At 35.8% G+C, this 22361-nt stretch overlaps 1 pseudogene; it reads right to left on the bottom strand.

Annotated features, from left to right (window-relative positions):
• Positions 1-19985: 19985 nt before the first annotated feature.
• Positions 19986-21397, bottom strand: LOC101703887 (elongation factor 1-alpha 1 pseudogene; annotated as a pseudogene).
• Between the last annotated feature and the right edge of the window lie 964 nt (positions 21398-22361).

Genomic DNA, 22361 nt, shown 5'->3' with positions numbered 1-22361 from the left:
CAACTTCCATCACTCCCCTGGCATATCTGAAGAAACATCATTCTACGTACCTCCTCTGGATGCTCAGGTAAGTAGTGGGTAACCTGGTAAATGAATATTACCGGTTTCTGATTTAAAGTTCTGCATTTATTTTTGCAATTCAATTAAAATATGTTGATCATTTCAGTAACAAAATGTCATGTTGGAATAAGGAAGAGGAGAAAACATCCTTAAGTGGTTATTCTGTCAGAAGTTGTCATTGTCATATTCCCAAAGGGTGTATTTGTGTGGACAGAAAGAGGCAGAGAAAGAGAGCATTTCTACTTTTATAAAGGATGAAAATACAAGAAGAAAAAAGGCAGTAATAACAAATATCCAACTGTAGAAGTAAAACTGATCTCCAGGGTCTCCAATATCATCAAAGCGATAGAGTAGGCACTGCCAGGTAGGTTTTAGCTTGGTCATGCAGGGTGAAAATAGAACAGGCAAGAAGTGGTACCATCTCAGCTCTCATTTTTATATCTCTTGTGATTCATGTCAAAGCTCATTTGACCTCAAAAAAAAAAAAAAAAAGAAAAAAGAAAGAAAGAAAGAAAAGAAAAATCCCAAAGTGATACATTTATCCACAATAAGCACCAAGAAAAATGCGGCTTAACAAGGCAGTGGCAAATCCTTTTTGTCTCAAAACAGTGTATTCAACAAAACAAATAAAGCAAATAATCAAAGCCAGGCTTGACCCATGTTACAAAGATCAGCTGGGTAGCTATTTTGTTTTGCATATCTTGATTCCATCTCACATTATCCCATGGCACATAACAGATTTGGAAACAATCATAAAACATTCACACCTGAAAGATAATCTCTGTAGAAATTGTTTCCTGTGATTTATGGTCATAGATTCCTTTGAGAATCTAAGAACACAATGGAGCTTTAGTTCAAAAAAAATATGCTTACTATTTCAGAGATTTCAGATACTTCTTGTAGACCAATCCTTGTACTAAACAAAAATGTTGAAATGGAAAAACTAAGCAAAATTTTTTTCTCCATGTTCTCATTACAATGTTTATATATATTTTTAAAGCACGTTTTCTCATTGTACAAGAAACCATATAGATTTTTCAGTTATGTCAGAGATTGATTAAAAATGATACCCTAAATTTTATTTGATATCATTTGTTTTATTTTGAATCTTGACTCTCTTAAATTTGCTCCTATAGATGTCTCTGATAATCCATGCTACCTTCTTGTCAGGCATCATCAGAATATTTTTAAAGAGTGGGGCAGACACACACACACACACACAAACACACACACACACACGTGAGTAGCTTCAACCATGTCTGCCTTATTTAAATTTTCAGCATAGATCTAAAATAGAAAGGAAAATAAAGTTTTAAAATTTATATCTAAATCGATCCCGCATTGCACTGTGTACTTACACTAACCTAGATGATAGCATCTACTACATACCTGATCAATACGGTAGATATTTCTCTGAGGCTATTTTTCCTTGGCTAGCCTAAAAGTACACTCTAATATATTTAGTCTTATCTATAGAAGACTAAGTATAGAAATCAATAATATAAATTCATCATCATCTCCAAGTATTATTTACTGTACAAAATTGTACATGCTATACTTCATACAATAAGCAGCCCCATGAGTTTATCCACACCAGCACCCAACATGCGAATTTTACATTGCACTATGATGTCAGTAGGTGATAGAAAAATCTTTCAATTCCATTATAATTTCATGGGATCATCATTATATATGGGATCTGTAATCGACTAAAATGATTTTTTTGGTATATGACTGAATTGAGGAAATATGTGCATTGGCAAACTCTCACTACATTTAGTCTCCACACCAAAAGCCAGTAAAAACACAAAAGGGTTCAAATGCTATCAAATAATGCAAACACATACAATCACACACAAATTCACACACACACACACACACACACACACACACACACACACACACACGCGCGCGCACACGCTGTATGAAAAACAGCAGCTCAGAATCAGTTTTCATTCAGCTTCATTGACCGAAACTCGGCGGCATGCTCACCTTGGAGGTTACCGGAACAAAAGAAACTCCAATAAATGTATGAACTGAAATTGACAACCAGATAATTACCGAAGGAAAGTTAATATCATGTAATAAAAGTAGGTGGGTTCAAGCAGATAAAACAGTTGCATACAGAATAGTTTCACTACCTCTAGGAGTTTACTATTTTTAGGCTAGTTACTTCTTCAACTACAAGCTTAGACATCATGGAATCCAAGTCCTCATATGCATCATGTTTTGTTTTGTCTCTAGTATTCTGAACATTTTTTTTCACTTTACTAATTCTCCCTCTCTTTTTCTTTGTCTGTGTAAATATCAATTTTCCTTTTACATTGTTTGAGATAGTTTTCTTGACTTCATTTATATTTTATATACCTATGATCTTTTTTTGGTCTTCTGTACAAGACTCTAGCACTGTTTAAAGAGAGAGTTGATATCAGCAACATGGCTAAGTAGAGTGACCTGGGAATCTTCAAACAACAAAGGACCAAAGTACAGAAGCCAAAGACATATCATTGGTGCATTTGATGCTGAGCACCAGAGGATAGTAGAGATATGGCAGAGATTTTGCAGAACACTGAGACACCTGATTGACTTATAAAGCAAGGAACTAAGCATAACATCTACTGTTCCAACTTTTATTACCAATTCTGAAACGGGAGACTTTCCAAGGTAGGAGAAAGGTAAGGAGGAAGTCCACAGTGGTCCCCACTATGGAGATCTGATATTGGTCAAGGACAGAGTTTAGGAGTTGCCAGGTTTGCACATAACTGCATGGCCCTGAAGAAAGGTCCCAGACCTCATTGTGCTCCCCGCACCCAGGCTGCTGAGACCTTGCCCAGCTATCATCCTGTGAAGTCAGGACACAGCTGTTTCCACAGGCTCTGCAGACCTAGACATTCAAGTCAGCCACAAAGGATCTAGCTGACCACCCCCAGAGGCTCCATTAACAGATGACCTGTGAAACTGCTAAGAGAGCCACCTTGAGTCAGCACCTGGGAGCCCTCAAATCCATGGCACAGTCATTAAATACTGACAGGTATTACACTCAGGTCTGCCATTGTGGTCTAGTCCCTCAGAATGGAAAAAAAAGTTTGCCATCTACTTCTTGGGCAGAGAACTAATATCTAGAATTTATAAATAACTCAAAAATATTACTCCCAGATATTATAATTATTTTTGTCAAAATCTTCCTGTCTTGGCTCCATCACCAATATGGGAACTACTTGGAAATCCAAAATTGTGATGGGACTTTCACTTTGAGTGTTTCCAGGAACATCGATTCTCAGAGGCTATAATAACCAATACATGGGCCTGGGATTTAGCTCAGTGCTCCTGCTGCCTGCCTCATAAGGGGAAGGTCCCAAGTTCAATCCCCAGTAACAACAACAACAACAAAAAAAAAACCCAATAGATAACATTTGAATAAAATAACTTGGTGATTAATGACCATTTTTGGAGTGGTCCTTTTGTAGCTAGAAAAATCTTCCTTCTGACTCAACAAACAGGGTTCAGAGTGAACTTAGTACCATTAAATAGTCTCTCCAGCCATGTTGAGATGCTGGTGGTAGAGCTCTGTCTTTTACCAAGCTATAATGGTTCATTCATTATCAAGGTGCCTTCCTCTAATATGACAGGAAACTTCAAGTTTATGGTGGACATAGAACAAAATTTCAGGGGATTCCTGTGGTTGATTATTTATTTCAAGTGCATACTCATGCTAAAGAATAAGTTCAAGTTTGCATTTTACTCTCCCTGTTCAACTTACATTCTTTCTTTTTAGATGATTATTTGATATATAATTTCCATACCATATGCTTTGGAAATGTGACACTATGGTGAGATAAGCACTGGGTAAGGTAGTCTGAAGTGTATTTATACAGAGCTATGCCTGGATATGGTTTGTTTCCCAAAGGTTTATATGCTGGAAGCTCAGTTCCTACTGTCAGGTTATTAATGGCATTTATCAATTCACCTTTCTTTAAGAGACGTGCCTGCTGGGAGATAACTAGGTCACATGGCAATCTACCTTCATAAATGGATGAATGCTGTCTCTTGGAGTGGGTCAGTTCTCCTTTTGCAGGATTAGTTCTGACTGCTGAACATAGCCAGGTCCCTTTCTGCTTCTTCATCAGGTTGGGATACAGCCAGAGATCCAGGTGCCAAGTTGGTGGGCCTTTCTAGGCACTGGAATCATAAGCAAATTAATCTTTAAGAAGTACCCAGCTTCGAGTATTTGGCTTGAGTAATACAAAATATAGTAAGTCAAATATTTCTTTATGTACCAGCAATGTTTCCCCTGTTAGACATGATTTTTATCTTGATAAGTCTCTGATTTTATTATTATTTTGAAACACTACTCATGGTAGAAATACCCAGATTGTATGATAAACTCTGTTATACTTGTAATAGCTTCTTCCTCTTATTAAGAACTGTTTTTCTTTCAGCATGGAAATCTTAACATGGACAATGAAAAGTGTGTTTTGTTTTATAAAGTCAATCAGTGATACCTAATATTCTACAAAAACATAATTGGTTGTAATATATTTGTCATTTACAAAGCTTCACAGACCTTGCATATAAATAACTGGAGTCTTACATCTTAAAATAATACAAATAACTTTTGCTTTTTAGAATAATATACTAATTTTATCCTCTTGAGTTTAATGTTATAACATTTCTGTAAGTAGATAAAATAAGTTGAATTTCTGTTGACTAGTTTGACTATAACATTGTATTTTGAGTCACATAATTCAGATTTATTTAGGTCTATTTTAAATTTCAATTTCATATTTTAGAGCCCTGGACCTTTTTTTTGAAACATCTTCTTAGGTGCTGAAATATCCCATACATCCCGATAAAGGAGCTCCAATGCTGAGATGGTACAATAGCTTTCATATTTAAGATAAATCTTGTCTGCTCTCATTTTGAAATGCAGGTTTCCGTAAATAATATCAGATGAACTTTTGACCTTTTGCTAAGTAGAAGAAATGATTTCTTTTGAAATGGTGTAAAATGAAAGAGACACAATGTGTGTATATTTTGGTATTCAGTGTTACTATGGTGTTATTTGATAAGTAGTAGAGTAAACTATATTAATTGCAGAGGAAACTCCATGCTTACTACTCTCAGATCTCAGTTTTTATTTAATCTCCTTTGCCAGCTTCATTTTCTGTATGTTTCTGCAATATTCTTAATGTGACAGCCGTACAAATGCATTTCTTCAATTTATTTGTGAGCAGATATATGGTTAATAATCATGTCACTGTGATTTATGACATTTTAAGTGTGTGTTTAATTTAATTCAGAGATAATATAGCAAAAGGACAACTCTCATAAATTAATGATAAACTGGCTCTTCAATGATATCAAAGATGCTTTCCTTTGAAGAAAATATTTATCAATGTTTGTTATATGAACAGCTGATTTTTAATACCACAATATTTTGGGAACCTTATTAAGAAATACATATCTTTCTTGATTCAAGGAGATTCACTCATTTGTGCTATCTCTAAAGATAATTTGAAAACTTGTAATCAGTCTCCTTATGGATTCCTTCATTTTTGCTTTCACCTGATTTGCTAATCAAATCTGTTTCTTCAACTGTTACATCTGTAGTGTGGCACCAATCAGATGACTAGATTGCACAGTATAACCAAGATCTTTTGAATGTAAAGTCTAAGACATATGTGTTTTGATACAAATTGATGTTACACAACTAACTGCAATCTACACCTTCCTTTTAGCTTTTAAATAATTTGCTTTCTGAGTCATTTTTAAAAGATTATACTCATGGACAAAAAACATCCACATCTAAATCAACTCAGTCTTTTCTTATTAACATTTAAAGAACATATTTTAGAAGTACATTTTCATGTTTTCAAAACCTTAAATATCAATAAAATAAAAATGAACATGCTGGTTCATTTCCAGTGGGGATTTGTCTTATAAAGTAGATCAATGAAAATTCCAGCTAAGCTCCTAAGAAAAGAAAAGCCATTCACCTGCTAGGGGATCTGTATTTCAACAGGCTGTTTATATATTTACTCACATTGAAAAGAAGCCAAATACTGTGACTTTTACCTTTTAGCTTTTTCAAACATGAATTTTTCTTTCTCCTTAATAAAGGTGTACTTCAAAAGTAAGTTAAACACTGCATTTTTTTGACATTTCATACTAAAGAAAACTAGCTGGAGCATATAAAGTGTAGACCAAATATAAAATCCTAGATATATCTTCACTTAGAGAAAATGATGCATTCTTTTCTAACATTTCTCTTTCCAGGTTGTGTAGAAATAAAATACTGTATTACTTAAAGAATGAGAAACTAGGTAAGATGAGGTTTTATTTGACCACAGTCTCTCAATGCATATGTAATAACAAAAAGATATCAAAACACATTGACAGAATTTCTTCTCTCAACTGCTGCTATCATCCAGAGGATAAAAAAAAAAAAAAATCAGGGGTGAACCAATGATAGTAAAATACTTTCCAAGGCACTTGATACAGTGACTTGAAGGGATTCAAACAGATGGAAAGATAAGAGACTCAAATGAATTCCAGCTGTAAAAGAAAAAATCAGCTTCTTATTCTGCCTTAAAAGTCTCTTGTGGTCACTTGGTAGACTATGAAATCTTGCATCACTGGCTGAGATGTCATGGGAGAAAATGCAGGTGCAGAATTCTCACCAAAACCTTATGACCGGGAGCATGTTTCAGTTTAAAGGGAGAGGATTTTGGAATGGCAGTGATTTCACTTGTTATTCTTCCCCTTTTCAAAGACTTATCATTATGATTTTAGAAAAAATGCCTACTTTGGGATTTAGTTTTCTCATATATGAAGTAGAAATGATAATATGTGTATTGTAAGACTTTTTTTGAGAAGTATGTAGTGCATTTAATATCTATCATATAATCGAATGAAAAATAAGGGCTTCTATTTCAAAAACTAATTTTAAAGTCATCAATTTAATCACTTTTTTGTTAGTCATTTTATATTCTAACTTCTCATCAAGCTATATTAGTGTCATAACCATATGAGATAAATTATCAAGCCTTGAATTGGATAAAATAGCTCAAAACTTTATGAAAAAATATCCCACCTGTTTCAGGTTTTCCTTGTCTATTCTTTTTGCTTTTTATTTATTTATTTTCTTTTGGGGGGGAATTATGATAAGGATGACTTTATTTCTTATTTTGAATTGACTAATTTTTACAAGTAATATATCAAACCAAGATGATCACAGTCACTTGACTGTAGTATATAGAACTGTGAAGACATTTTTGTTAATTCTTATAGATAGCAATGAAATTACTAATATTTTCACTATGTGTTCTACTCTGGCTGTGAATTTACTTCTTATTTTAATAAATGATGTATTTGTCACTTTCCCATTGCAAGGACAAAATACTGACATCTACAATTTAAAAGACAAGAAGTTTATTTTGGCTTGTAGTTTTGGGGTTTCAGTTCCTGATCAGCTGGTTCCATGCCTGAAACATCATGGTAGAAGCCACAGTGGAAGAAAGATGCTCACCGCATAGCAGCCAGGAAACAGAAGGAGACAAGGGAGGAGCCAGAGACAGAATACAACATTCTGGATTATGCTCCCCTTGACTGGCTTCTAACCAGGCTCTGCTTCTTAACAGCAAGTCAGCTATGAACTGATTGGTAAAGTGGTCATGGTGACAATAATGACCCATTATCCAATAACCTTCTAAACATCAGACATTTGGAGGACATTTTAGAGCTACACATAATGAATAGTATCCCCTCTACTAATGTATTCAAATGGTATCAAGGAAAAGGCAGTTAAGGAACAGAGATGTACTTTTGGTTAAAATGCTTTCCCTGTGAACACACAAAAAATTATGTGGATAATGTAACGTTAATACATGAAAAATGCCCTACTGGCCAGGGCTTTGAATTTTCAGTTCTTAATAGAATTCTAGAAGGTGTTTTTCATGACTACCTTTAGCAACTGATTCCTCTTCAACAACTGTGTTGGTATATTCTGGTTTTGATTACACTGTGGTCCTAGTTAAGGCCAATCTCCATTGCCCACCCCCCCTCCCCGCCAACAGACTCCATCTCTTCTCATTTCATTGGGATGATTTCATGAATTTCTTCTTTCAGTTCTTCCTGAATAATCATATTCTCTTGTATTTCAAGTTGACAATTCTCATGAGTATACGAACATGCTCTCATTGCTCCCATGAAGGAAAGTAAAATACTTTGACACTAATTCTCTCTCTAGCTATCTATGTCCTGTTTGTTTGTTCCTCCTTTGACAACACATTTGAGAAAAATTCTATATTCAAAATATGCTTTTTCTTTCCACATACCCTCTTAATCTCATTCTCTTTAGGATTTTACTATCATCAAAACAAAACACCTCTCCTACTAATATCAGCCCATGTCTACACAATAATCGGTTCTCAGCTTTTGCCATGTGTCATCATCAGCAATATTTTTTCTCAGAGGTGGTTCCTGGAGATTGACCCAAGGCCCATTCTTGCTGAGCAATCACTCTGCTACTGAATGACATCCCAAGTCATTCCTCATGACTTCACTTAGAGACAGGATCTCACTAATTTTCACAGACTGGCCTCATACTTGTGATTCTCCTGCCTATGACTCTTGAACAAATGGGAATGTAGTGTGAGCCACTGTGTTAGTCCATCACCAGTATTTTTTAAAAAATTATTAAGGCATATTTTAGCTGTCCTTATTTAATGTATCTACATCAATAAATTTGGGAATGAGTATATATCTGTGAAATCATCACTACATTCTGGGTGAGACAAGTCCATTAGGACCAATATTTCATCCTACCTTCAAACTGCTAACATAGGATCTGCCCTCTTAGTAAACTAAATACAAAAAAAAAGTTTGTAGAGATCTATCTATTATACATCATAGTGACTATCGCTAATATAATCAATATATCATATTGCTTTTTTCTCCTTATAGATAGCTGCTAGATAGGGGACTTTGGGAAGGTTCTTGTCATATATCATTCTGTTTTAGTTTTTGTTGTAGATGGTTCTCATCTTAATTACCTTCATTATTCACTTTCCGTGTAATCTAGTGTACTGCACAGCTGTAAGTGCAGTCTTTATGCTATTGATTCCCAGCCTCATGTTTCTAGTCTGAGAATCTGCTCTGAATTCCAGATACATACATCAGCCTGTAACCATTGTAAATTGCACAGGTAAGTGGCAGTTTGGCTTGTCTCACATGTAGCTCCTCATGGGGTAAATGACCATAACATTTGTATTAGTCAGCTTTCCCATCACTGGTACAAAATACTTGACACTTGCAGATTAAAGGAGGAGGAGTTTATTTTGACTCCCAGTTTCCATGGGTTCAGTCTCTGGTTGGCTGACTCCAGGATAGAAATTGTGTGGCTGAAGGGGATGGGGGAATGAAGCTGCTTTCCTGATGGTGGACAGATAGTAGAGAGAGAGAGAGAATGAAGGATCTGGAGACAAGAATACACCCTTCTAGTTCATGCCTCTAGTGGCCTGTCCCTTCCAAAAAGGGATGTCTGAATATGAGACATTTTGGTGACATTTTAGATCTAAACTATAGCCTTTCACTCCTGGCTTCTAAACGATGCATGACTACCTCACTGTACAAAATATTTTAAGAGTTTAACAGTCATCAAAACATTATCAGTTCCAACATTGCTGAACTCCAAGTCCACAGTGTCCTCTGAGACTCAAGGCAAACTCTTAGCTGTTAGCCCCTGTAGAAATTGAAAAGAAAGTTAAATACTTCCAACATGCAATGACATGAAGTAAACATTCACATTCCAAAAGGGAGGAAACCAAAACAAGACTGAAACACAGCAGGATAAACATTAAATCAATCCTCTAGGTGCATGTCCAGCACTGGTGCACATTGTGGTATAGTGTGAGCTGCAAAGGACATGGGCAGTTCCATCCCATGTCTGTGTCCATTGCAGCCCACAGGGCCTCTGGCTTGGGCAGGCCCTGCTTAGTGCCTGCAGCTGCAGGTGTTCCCAGAAGCGACCCATGGCCCAGGTGTCTCTGACCCCCTGGGCTCAGCACTGCATCTTTGGTATCACTGTCACAGGTTCACACATAGCCTAAAATGCCTGACCCAGGAGGATTTTCTTTGACAGCTGGGCAGAAGCCTCCACAACCCCACAACTTTTACATTTTCATGCTAAAAAAAAAAATCATACAAATGTTGAACACTGAAGAATGATTTCTAGCAGCTTAGTTTCATCTCACAGAGTTGTACATGTGGTTGGCATGTCAGAGAAAGTGACAAACTTTCCCCACTGAGGTGAAATGCTAGATGCAGAAAGGGACATAACCAGCACAGGAGTGCATAAAATGTATGGCAGAGAAGGAAAGGAGAGCTGAGAGGCTGTGAAGAAAAATCCATACCCAAGCAGACACCAAGAGAAGGATGATGTAGAAAGTGGGGAGAATTAGAATGAGAGAGTGGTGCAGGGTTTGTAATGTAATGACAGAGAGCTGAAGTACCGTGAAGGGATCATTCAAAAGTGTCCAAGATCTCTGCTTTAGTCTTTTTTGGCTGCTTCACAATACACAATCTAGGATCCTTAACTGAAAGTTGCTAAGAAAGAAATAAGCCTGAGTTATCACATGAAATTATGATCGATCAGATGGTATCCCCAGAAACATTCCTGGTATGTTTGAAAATAAAGCCTGACTAAAATCCTCCATCATCATCATCATCATCATCATCATCATCATCATCATCATCATCATCGTCATCATCATCAATCATCATCATAATGATGATGATAACAAGAAGAAGAGAAGGAGGAGGAAGAAGAAACTATTAACGTCCAATATTTTAGTGAAAGGGTTGCAGGAAAGATGTTCAGTAGCTAGGCCAGCACCAAAGAGGAATCATTATCACAATCTCTTAAGTTACTTAGTTTCCTTCACCTTTCATACTACTGGCAATTCAAATGAAGGGTAATAAAAGAAGAAATAGAAATTCTTGATTCTTTTTCCTAAACTAGGAGTTTTTCTCTCCATTGTCGGTAATAGTTCATAGCACCTTTTTACATATCCCAGTATCTTGTGAGTCCTCAGTATACTGTCTCTGTTGTATTGTATGCTAAAAATCTCATATTGTTTAAAAAAGAGTATGAAATTTACTCAGAGTGGCCTAATATTTTCAAAGTTTTGTTTTGTTTTTCTTCCTAATGCTTTCTAAAAGAATGCCATTTATTCTGGCAATATTTGAGTCTCAATACTATGATGACATCATGGTACCCTTTGAAGTCTGTCAGTAATACCCTATAGTCAAGATCAGAACAATAAAGCTGATAGAAACCTGAGTAATTCCTTATTCTTTATGCACTGCAGGATTTGTTCCTTTATAGCTTTCCAGTGTAATATGCTTTTCCTATCAACTGTTGTTTGTCATATAATGGCATTTTAAAAAAATCTATGCACAGATTTGTACTCATTTAAGGACTTAAGGAACCCTATGCACTTTTCTGTAACATTCAGTGTATATCTTCACCCTCTGTAGTTTTCTGTTGTAAAATTCTAGATACACTCACCTCCAATTCTCTGATTTTTATCTTCATTCGTTCATTCTTTTCTCTTTAACTCACCAGGACAACTGAGATTTTTATATTTGCAATCCTTCCTTATGTACCATCAAGAAATGTCCTCCTAGCAGAAAGCTGAAACAGTCATAAGTTTTACCTCATTAATTTTTCTTCTTATCAAAACTACAGTCCCATTTTGAATGTCCTTAAGCTGTTGCTTCAAACATTGTGCTCATTTTCCTCATTGTTTATGAAGGAAGGCAAGTCCCTGAAGCAGTTATTCTGTCAAGTATGAAAGTACAATTCTGTTCACTCTTTTTTAATGAAATACTTAAAGCTAATGAAATGACATGCGAAGAAGAACTGAAAAATGTATAATTGAAAATATTTGGGCAAGGAAGGCCTTTATACATAAGTTTGTAGAATGAATAATTGCTATGTTCCCTTATCTTATTGGAAGTTAATAATGCCTTTAAAAGGTTTCTGACCACCTTTTGTATTTACTACTATCACATACCTTCCAATATCACTGCTCAGTTCTTATGGACTAGGAACTAATTTTTTCTGCTACTTCATAGCTTCTTCTTTAGTCTACCTGCAGATCTTTTTAGTGTAAATATTGGTTTATTTTTCTTCTATTTTTGATACTTAATTTAAATACTCCAGGAATCCTTTTAATAAACTCCCATTAGCTGAGATTTCTCTTATTGTGCAGAAGGAGCTTAAGAGCAAGTGAGAATTTGTACTAAGATGATAACTATTACCTCGTGATGCAAATGTGTACTTGGTTGTGACACCGAGTCAAGATGAAAATCCATGAGCATATCCTGGTTGCCATTTGGAAGCTCAAGCCAATGAGTTGTGGCACCTTCATAGTTAACAGAACAGCATGCATTGAAGATGAGGCTTTGGATATTTGTACATTATAGACATATAGCATTAGGAAAGAAAAGGAAAACTGGAAGATTCTCATATACCAACAGCAGGAAACAGGCAAATTCCAGTCTGTTATTCTCCTGTGAATAGTGAAGTAAACCAGTTAATTATATAAGTCCACAGAAGCCAACTTTGCCTACAGTTGTTGGACTAGCTGAAGATAATGACCATAAAATCCTATCTTAAGTAATAAAACTTCAACAAACAGGTAAATTCCAAAACCAAAACAAATATAATTTGTCAAAGTTGAAGCAGTGAAAGGAATATAAAAGATTTCTATTAGAATGAATCTTTTGGAAAGGATTTAAATTTGCCTATATATGTGATGGATAAATGTTACTCAGCCACTGTAACAAAACTACCTAGCCATTATAAGAAAATGACATTATTCTTGTTATACAGCACATTATGACAATGTCATAACTAGTCTAAAAGGTATAAGTACATTAGGAAATAAATAAATGTCATGAAATTAAACTGTAATCAATTTTAAAAATATACAGCAGTCAGAGCCAGGTATAGTGGCACACACATAATCCTAGCACTCTCAGAGGCTGAGGCAGGAGGCAGGAGGCCAATGCATGTTCAAGCCAGGCCTGGGCTGTTTATTAACTGAGTGATATCCTATCTTAAGACAAAAAATTATTTTTAAAAAGGGGTGGTGTAGCTCAGTGCAAAGTCCTCCTTTTCAGTCTCTAATACTACAACAAAGAACAACAAAAACCCCAGCAAAGTCATAGAAGAATATATGACTGTTGAGGTTCTTATTAGATCTTTGACCATCATGATCCAGAAACAGGTTGAATATGATTAGAATATGAGTTGGTTATTTTGGATGGAATAAAGGCTATAACAATCATTTAATTAAAACAATTGAATCTAATACAGTATCTTTATTCAATAACTGCCTGAGGAACTATATTTTTATTTGTTTATTTTATTCCTGGGGGCAGTGGGGAATCCAAGCCACATATATTCTAGGCAGATGTTCTAGCACTAAGCTGTATTCCCAATATTCACTCCAGCCTGGGATTTTTATTTGATACAGACTTTAGATTAAGGTCTAATGTGTGTCAGGATAAATTTCAGTTATCTTCAATTATTTCTCTTGTTTCAAAACTTCACCTAATACTACGAAGCTTTGACTGTTATTTTTACTTTGTCATACATGGCAACTAAGGCTAAGAAAACAAAGGATTAGTGTCAAGTACCGATTAAAGAAACAGTAAATGGACAACTTTAGAAACTGTGGTGAAGGAGTTCAGAACATGCTACCCAAAAATATGTCACTCTGGTATATTGACTATTTGAGGTAAAGATGCTTTTAAAAAATGGTAGGTACAAGAAGAACACTCTGACTGCTGTCTTAAAAGCAGGAGATAAAATAATCATATAAAGTGAATCTTTTTTCTTTTACCAGAAGGAAAATATCATTCTTATCATCAAGAATAATCAGTTCAGGCCAAGGGAAACTCTGTCAAATAGACCTTGTTAATTTCAGCCCTATCTTCCCAGTCACATTCAGATCTGATTGAGTTCTCTGTCCAATCCTTTTGCTTTTTTCCATTCTACAGCTTACTCTTCTTTATCAAACTCTGTGGATATTTCCACTCTTATTCCTTCTTTGGATCTTCTTTTTGTTATGAGAAGTCCCATGTCATATACAATTTACATTAAATTTGCATACTTTTCTTCTGCTAATATGTCACTCTAATTGCATAGCTAGTTTTAAACACTGAGGATAGAGGCAAAATTTTATCTCTACTACAGCAGCATAATAAAAGGAGGACAGATTTGGACAGAGACACATGGTTGTCTACTACCTACTGCCTCTGTGTCCTTTATTAAAGTTTTCAAATATTCTGTGCCTCAGTTTATCAACTTTAGTCATAAAACTATTGTAGTACTTGCCTTCTAGCTGTGTGTGTGTGTGTGTGTGTGTGTGTCTATAGTCAGTTATCACGCACTATGTGGGACACTTTACATTTAACATCTTATTTAAGTGAAACATTCTATTTGTGATGATGTGGAATTGTTTGAATGATGCAAAGCAAAATCTCAGACAATAAGAATAAATAGTATTAGTTTAGCTTTTTTTTCACCCTCCAACATTTACAGAGCCATTTTATGTGCTAATATTGTACAAAGTCTGAGACACAAAAATGAATACAATTTGTAATGGTTGAAAGGCCAGTTTATCTAAATGCCTTAGATGGTAACCTATACCAAAGGTACTGAGATTGGGAGAGTGTACTGTGGTTTTACACAGTGATTTCACATACACTCTTAGGTTACACTGCTAAAGTAAGGTAGCATTATTATTTTAAAAACTTACATAAAATGATGTTTCTAGTAGGATGAGCTTTTCAACTAGAGAAGAAGACTTCTGTGCATGCTGGGACAAGAGGAGAAATTGCAATGAGAATGGGAAGAGCATGTGTTTAGCATGAAATGTTGACTATCATAATCCCTGCGCATCTCATTAAAATCAGGTATCTGTCAGGTCTCTTTTGATTCCCACCCAACATGATATTTAGTGACTTTGGATAAAAAGACAAAAAGTGAATATGTTTTGAATCTTGAAACAAACAAATAGAACTATTTCTTAATACCTGTATGATAACACTCATGATAGTAACTGCTCTAATGTTTACTTATAGAAACTCTCTTTCAGCCAGGGATTTAGCTTAGTGGTTCAGGCACTGGCCTTGCAAGTGCAAGGTCCCAAGTTTGATCCCTGGTACCAAAAAAAAAAAAAAAAAAGAAACTCTCTTTCAATAGCAAGTAAAAGAATCCACTTAAAAGGATTGCTTAAAATACAGATATAAATATATCTTTAAATTAAAACAAGATATCTTACAACTCTAATAATTACACACATTGTTCAATATAAATGAAATTTAGTTCATATTCATTTTACAAAAGCACAAAGAAAAGGACCTTAAAATGTTTTGTGTTAGTCTGAAACAGAGTGTAACTGTCTATCTAGATGTTTAATATTTTTGCTGTAATTGCATTCTATAATGGCCTTAAACTTTATTCTTTAAAATTTAATAGTGTTTCAAATTTAATCACTTTTGTTTTGCTGTTCTGCAGAATAATACAGAAATATGGTCTCCTTTATGCTACAGACTACATTTTCTTGAAGATGTATTTTTTCAAGTTTTTAACTACTGGGAAACAAATATGTTCAAAACTATCTGCTATGTATTGTTTTGGCTTTGAAACACAAACCACCATAGGGAAACATGACAAATAAAGTCTTGGTCCTTTAACTTGCTGTTTATTAAAAATATGTTTGGTGTTTTCTTTACAGGCACTCAAGAATTGGAAAATGGCTTTTTCTAAATATTAGTGACTCTTCACCTGGGCTATGGATGTGCAATAAGAAGAGATATACCCAAGATCGTGCTTCCATGACCCATCCAGGCACATCCAGGAGTGTATTCCACCAATCCCCTGGGCAGATCCTGAAGCCAATCCAGTTGACATTACACTATAAATGCCACATGAAGACAAGAGATCTACCAGAATATCGAACTGCTAATTGAGTAGCCAAAAGTCTCGGATCATTTCCCTAAACTAACATTCACCTTGGATTTCAGCACAGCCTCCACAAAAAAGAGACTGCCCCAGGCATGAGCAATCATTTCATGGAGACAGGTTCAAGTGATAAAGACTTTTCCTAGAGTCACTCTGCTAAACTAGAACTGACATAGTGATCAACCAGGCCTTAGCCTACTACAGGAAATCTGCAATACGGGGCCTCATTCTTTGTTAATAGAACAGTCTGATCCTCACCTTCAGAGCTGTGCCTCTTACAGGTACTTGAACTGAATTTCTTCCTTATTTTCTTGTAGCTTTCCAACTGTCTGATAAATCAGCCTATGCTTTTCACTAATGCATCCTGAAATGTTTTTCTGTGTCAGTGTCAAGAGACCACCCCAGCCAAGTAGTGGATCCTATGTCCTTTTTAGGGAACACATGGGACTCTGTCAGGTGACATCCTGATCTCTTAAAAATCTTTCAATTAGAAAAAAAAAATTAAAAAACCAAAAGACAGATTAACTGGTGGTATTAAAAAAGTTTTCTAAGTTTTTATTTATTTTATTCCATAATTTAAGGTTTTGTTCATAAGAAGTCCTTATGAAGATATAAGCTGATAGAGCATTTTATAGCTCAAAGTTGCTTTTAGTTGTCTAATATCAAAGTGATTATGAGTAAATAATAAAATTCAGGAAAACTGTGTGACTTTGATTTCCAGAGTATCTGGGTTATAATTTACATGAGTAGTTGCAAACTCAAATTATACTATGGCCCATGGAAAACAAAATTATGGGATGAGCAATGAAGGCAATAGGTGGCTGTGTTTGAAAAATGAAGATTGCAAGATAAATTAAATGCACTCAAATCCATTAACAAATAAAAAGTGTTAGATATAAAGTCAGAGAAACAACATAAAAGGCCCAGTCCTTTTTTAATGCTGCTGGCTTGAATGGTGGTGATTTGAGAACTATGACTTATACATTCTGTTGACCACACTAAGTCTTTTTCAAATATAATGTAGTTTCTAATGTTAGAAAAGAAAAAGCACTTATTTTACCATGTTTTACTCCTATAATCATATTATAAAATTTCTTTCATTAACCTATAGGGGCTTTTCCCTTTTCTAAGTTTCACTGGAATAACTGATAAAAAGTAATTGAAGAAAAGATATGGATATATTAATTGCATGGACAGAAACAATCACAAAATGCAAACGAATTGCTGTATGCCTAGCAGGGCTAAGTAACTTATTTATTTTCTTTTCTACAGGAGGGAGAGAGAACGAGGAATGTAGATACTTTGAGGGCTTTCAATGCTTACTAAGGGAATGAATGGGCCCAGAGACAGAAACTAGCTTTCAAGTAATTTACTTTGGAATTTGGATAAGCCCAAGGAATAGACATTCTCTTGCAATGGAAGTCTGGCCAGATGTAGTTACACATATCCACATATTAGCGTTCTCTTCTGAGATAATGAAAATACAAGGTGGGAATTTAAGACAGTATGGGTTTTTTTTGCAGTTTACACTTAATGCAGATAAAAGAATCCCAGAGAGAACCTCTTCCTGCCCTTGAGTAGAGTGAAGCAATACAAGGTTAATCGGGTCTTGATTCTGAGTTTGCTTTCAAGGCCATTTAATTTTCTTTAGACCAAATTGCTCAGCCTGCCAATAAAAATTGTATTTGAGATACTCTTTTCTGAAGCCCTGGAAATTCAAATATTTTTTTGTACTCACTTTAGTCAGTCACAGGCCCTTACCCAAGCCTTTGGCAACAACTGATCTTCTATGATTTTTGTCAATTGTAGAATTTATGTAAATTGGGTTGTATAAAAGGCAGTTTTCTGTGTCTGACCTCTTTCATGTAATACAATAGATGGCAATCAGTGATTTGTTTCTTTGTATTACAGATTAATGTTTCATAATATGATGTGATCACTATTGGTTCCTCCATTCTCTGGCTGATAGACTCTTAGGTTGTTTCCAATTTTGGCATTCAGTTAATTTTGTTGTACATATATTATGAGAGAAAAATTAAAGTTAATGTTTTTGTTAATAGGGATATTCAATTGTCCCAATATTATTTAATGAAAATATCTTTCTTAATTTAAATACTTTGGCCCTTTGCTCAAATATCATCTATATATGTGTAAGTATATTTATGTACTATATTCTGTTTTGTTGAGCCATATGTTTATTCTTATGCACATATCACATGGATTTAATTACTTTAGCCTTTTTAGAAGTCTCAAAACCAGCTAATGCCATCTTCTAAATTTGTGACATTAAATAAAGTTTCTGGCTTTATTCAGTAGATCGCATTCCCATACAAATTGTAGACACATTTCCACTTCCATAAAAAGAGCGTATTAGAATTTTAAATGGTATTCTCTTTAATCTGTGAATCAATTTGGGAACATTTGATATCTTAATTATGTTGAATCTTTGGATCTAAAAACATAAATTATCTATTCACTTATTAAGGTTTTAAATTTTCTCAATAATATCATCTATATCAGTGTGCAATGTTAAATGTTTTGAATATATTCCTTTGTCTGTTTTAATACTTGTTTAAATGTTATTTTTTAAAATGTATTTTCAGTGGTTTGTTGCTTGCATTTCATAAATTCTGATTGCTTTGCTTATTAACTTTGTATCATGTGGCCTCCGTAAACTCACTTTTTAATTATAGTAGGCTTTTAAAAGATATTGTACCTTAAAATTTCCAACATAGACTGCTCTGTCACATTTGAGTAAGACCAATTTCTCTTTCTCTTTGAGTATATTATTTTTTATTGTTTATTGCATTGAGAAGGATTTCCAGTCCAAAGTTCAATAGATCTGGTAAGGATAGTAGATATCCTGGGACTTATAACAATCATAGAGGAAAAAAAAGTATAGTTTTTCCACTGTTATATATGATGTTAGCAGTGGATTTTTCATAGATAATGGTTAATAAGGCTGAAGTATTTACTAAGAGATTTAAATTTTTTTTTCTGTTTTTAAACAGTGATGGGCTCTGAAATTTATGAAATTATATTTTTCTGGAATTTCTGAGACAGTCATTGTTTAAATTCTGGTTTTTGGTGAATTATATCAATTGAAAGTGAAATGAAAATGAAAGTGAAACTTTCACTCCTATGATAGCCCCATGTAATAATGATTATCTTGTTAATATGTTTTTATATGTTGTTTAATATGGTTTACTAAAATTTCAGTAAGAGATTTCCATTTATGTTAATGCGAAGACATGGACTATGGTTATTTACTGTCGTGATATTCATTCTAATTTTGGTGTGAAGGTAATATCAATCTTATAACTGATAAGAGTAATGCTAAGATTAGTTAACATGGATTTTAATTTGATAAGGATTTGCATTTATAATCAAAAAGTTGGAATTGAAGTACCTACTTTTATACTTTTATAATATTCATTTTGATTTTGGTATAATAGTCATATCCTAATCTTGGGACAGTTGTTTCCTCTGTAAATGCTTTTTTTTTTCTCATTAAACTTTGTTTTAATGGGTCTCAAAATTCTGTGACAGATTTTTGGCCAAGTTGTTTCCATTAAAAAGTGATTTTAAAAACTAATAACTTAAAAGTGTCACACACAGGGCCGGGGATTTAGCTCAGTGGTTCCACTGCCTGCTGTGCAAGTGTAAGGACCAGAGTTCAATCCCTGGTACAAAAAACAAAACAAAACAAAACAAAAACCTGTCACACACAAAAAGAAAACAAATGGTCCACAAAATACATTCTCCTTTCCTCCTGAAGGTTTTATGATGCATTGTTACCATTAACCAGTCTTTTACTATTAAATTTAAATGGCCAATTTGGAGTAACAGTTCTGAGACGGGTCTTCCACCACTGATTAAGACTGGGGTGGCATGTGTTAGGGGTGATATTCATTTAGCCTTCTGAGCTTTCTGGGCAGACTTGGTGACCTTGCCAGCTCCAGCAGCCTTCTTGTCCACTCTTTTGATGACACCCACAGCAACTATCTGTCTCATATCATGAACAGCGAAACAGGTCAGAGGTGGTTAGTCAGAGAAGCTCTCAACACACATGGGCTTGGCTGGAACCATGTCAACGATGGCAGCATCACCAGATTTCAAGAATTTGGGGCCATCTTCTAGCTTCTTACCAGACTGGTGATCAATCTTTTCTTACAGCTCAGCAAACTTGCAAGTGATGTGAGCTGTACGGCAATCCAGTATAGGAGCATAGCCAGCAATGATCTGGCCTGGATGGTTCAGGATAATCACCTGAGCAGTGAAACCAGCTGCTTCCATTGGTGGGTCATTTTTGCTGTCACCAGTGACATTGCCATGATGAACATCTTTGACAGACATGTTCTTGACTTTGAAGCCCACATTGTCACCAGGAAGAGCTTCACTCAAAGCCTCATGGTGCATTTCAACAGACTTTACTTCAGTTGTGACATTGACTGGTGCGAAGATGACCACCATGCCAGGTTTGAGAACACCAGTCTCCACTCTGCCCACAGGGACTGTACCGATACCACCAATTTTGTAGACATCCTGGAGGGGCAGCCGCAAAGGCTTGTCAGTTGGGCAGGTGGGTGGCAGGATGCAATCCAAAGCTTCAAGCAGTGTGGTTCCACTGGCATTGCCATCTTTATAAGTGACCTTCCATCCCTTGAACCAAGGCATGTTAGCACTTGGCTCCAGAATGTTGTCACCATTCCAATGAGAAATTGGCACAAAAGCTACTGTGTCAGGGTTGTAGCCAATTTTCTTAATGTAGGTGCTGACTTCCTTAACAATTTCCTTGTATCTCTTCTGGCTGTAGTGTGGCTCAGTGGAATCCATTTTGTTAACATCAACAATGAGTTGTTTCACACCCAGCGTGTAAGCCAGAAGGACATGCTCACGGGTCTGCCCATTCTTGGAGATAACAGCTTCGAATTCACCAACACCAGCAGCAACAATCAGGACAGCACAATCAGCCTGAGATGTGCCTGTAATCATGTTTTTGATAAAGTCTCTGTGTCCTGGAGCATCAGTGATAGTCACATAATACTTGCTGGTCTCAAATTTCCACAGGGAGATGTCAATGGTGATGCCATGCTCACGCTCAGCTTTCAATTTATCCAAGACCCAGGAGTACTTGAAAGAACCCTTCCCCATCTCAGCAACCTCCTTCTCAAATTTTTCAATGGTTCTTTTGTCCATGCCACCACATCTGTAGATCAGATGGCCAGTAGTGGTGGACTTGCCAGAATGCACGTGTCCAATGACAACGATATTGAAATGAATCTTTTCCTTTCCCATGTTGGCTTTGATTTAGTGGTGGTTTTCACTACACCTGTGCTCTCGCAGCAAACTCATTGTGAAAAAGCCTCTGTAAATGTTTTTATAGAGTGATTAGAAATGTTTGGTTGCATTTTGGTGAAACTGTAATTATTTGTGGGGGGAATGCTTTAAATATGTATTCAATTGCCAAATTAGGTAAAGGGCTATCATCATCATCATCTGTTGTTTTTTTTTGTGACACTGAGATGGAAAAGAAGGACCCAATTCTACCCCCAAAATACTTTAATTCCACAGTTGCCCAAATTCCTTGCAGGCAGTGCGGCTGTAGCACGTGACTATGGCTGCTCCCGGAGATGTTTGCTTTAGCTGGAGCAGGTAAGTCCCTGTTCTGTTCTAGACCATGCCTTGCAGTCTCTCATTTAACTCCATAAGGGGCCCCTTTCCTACCCATAACCAAGCAGAGCATTTGATTTTGCACCTGCAGGAGCTTAATATTTTTCCTTTCTCTGCAGCCTCCCCACACTGTTAGCAGGTTCAGCTCATGCACTGTCCCCTCTTATTCTGTGGCATAATTCCAAATAAAACATCTTTGAGGTACAATATTCTTGCCTTTCTGTGATTACTTTCTCTGATTGAACATGCTGAGCTGGTAAATTAGGAACTAGTAATACCGAAGAGTGCTAGTGCTGAAACTGGCCATCGGCTGAGGTTGATAGTACCCGCTGGCACTGAAAGAGGGTGGCAGTTGGAGCTGGATTTACTAAGGCTGGGGACTCTGAGTCACCAGCAACACTGACAAGAAATATCTGAGAGAGGCCTGCCATCTCTGCTAGACAGAATGGTTCCTGGGGCTGCTAGTAACTGCTGGGTCCAAGCAGCAAGAAGGGCTGCTAAAATTAAAAACACTGCTAACCACTGGCCTTCAAAGCCTAAGGCTTTTAACACTAAAAGAGCCACACGTGACGTATTTATGATTTCTACA

Source organism: Heterocephalus glaber, unplaced genomic scaffold (assembly GCF_053883595.1).
Source record: "Heterocephalus glaber isolate CG9 unplaced genomic scaffold, H.glaber_assembly_v1.0 deba00001481, whole genome shotgun sequence".
NCBI lineage: Eukaryota > Metazoa > Chordata > Mammalia > Rodentia > Bathyergidae > Heterocephalus > Heterocephalus glaber.
The sequence above is the reverse complement of the archived record's forward strand: the minus strand, read 5'-3'. Positions and strand labels throughout refer to the sequence as shown.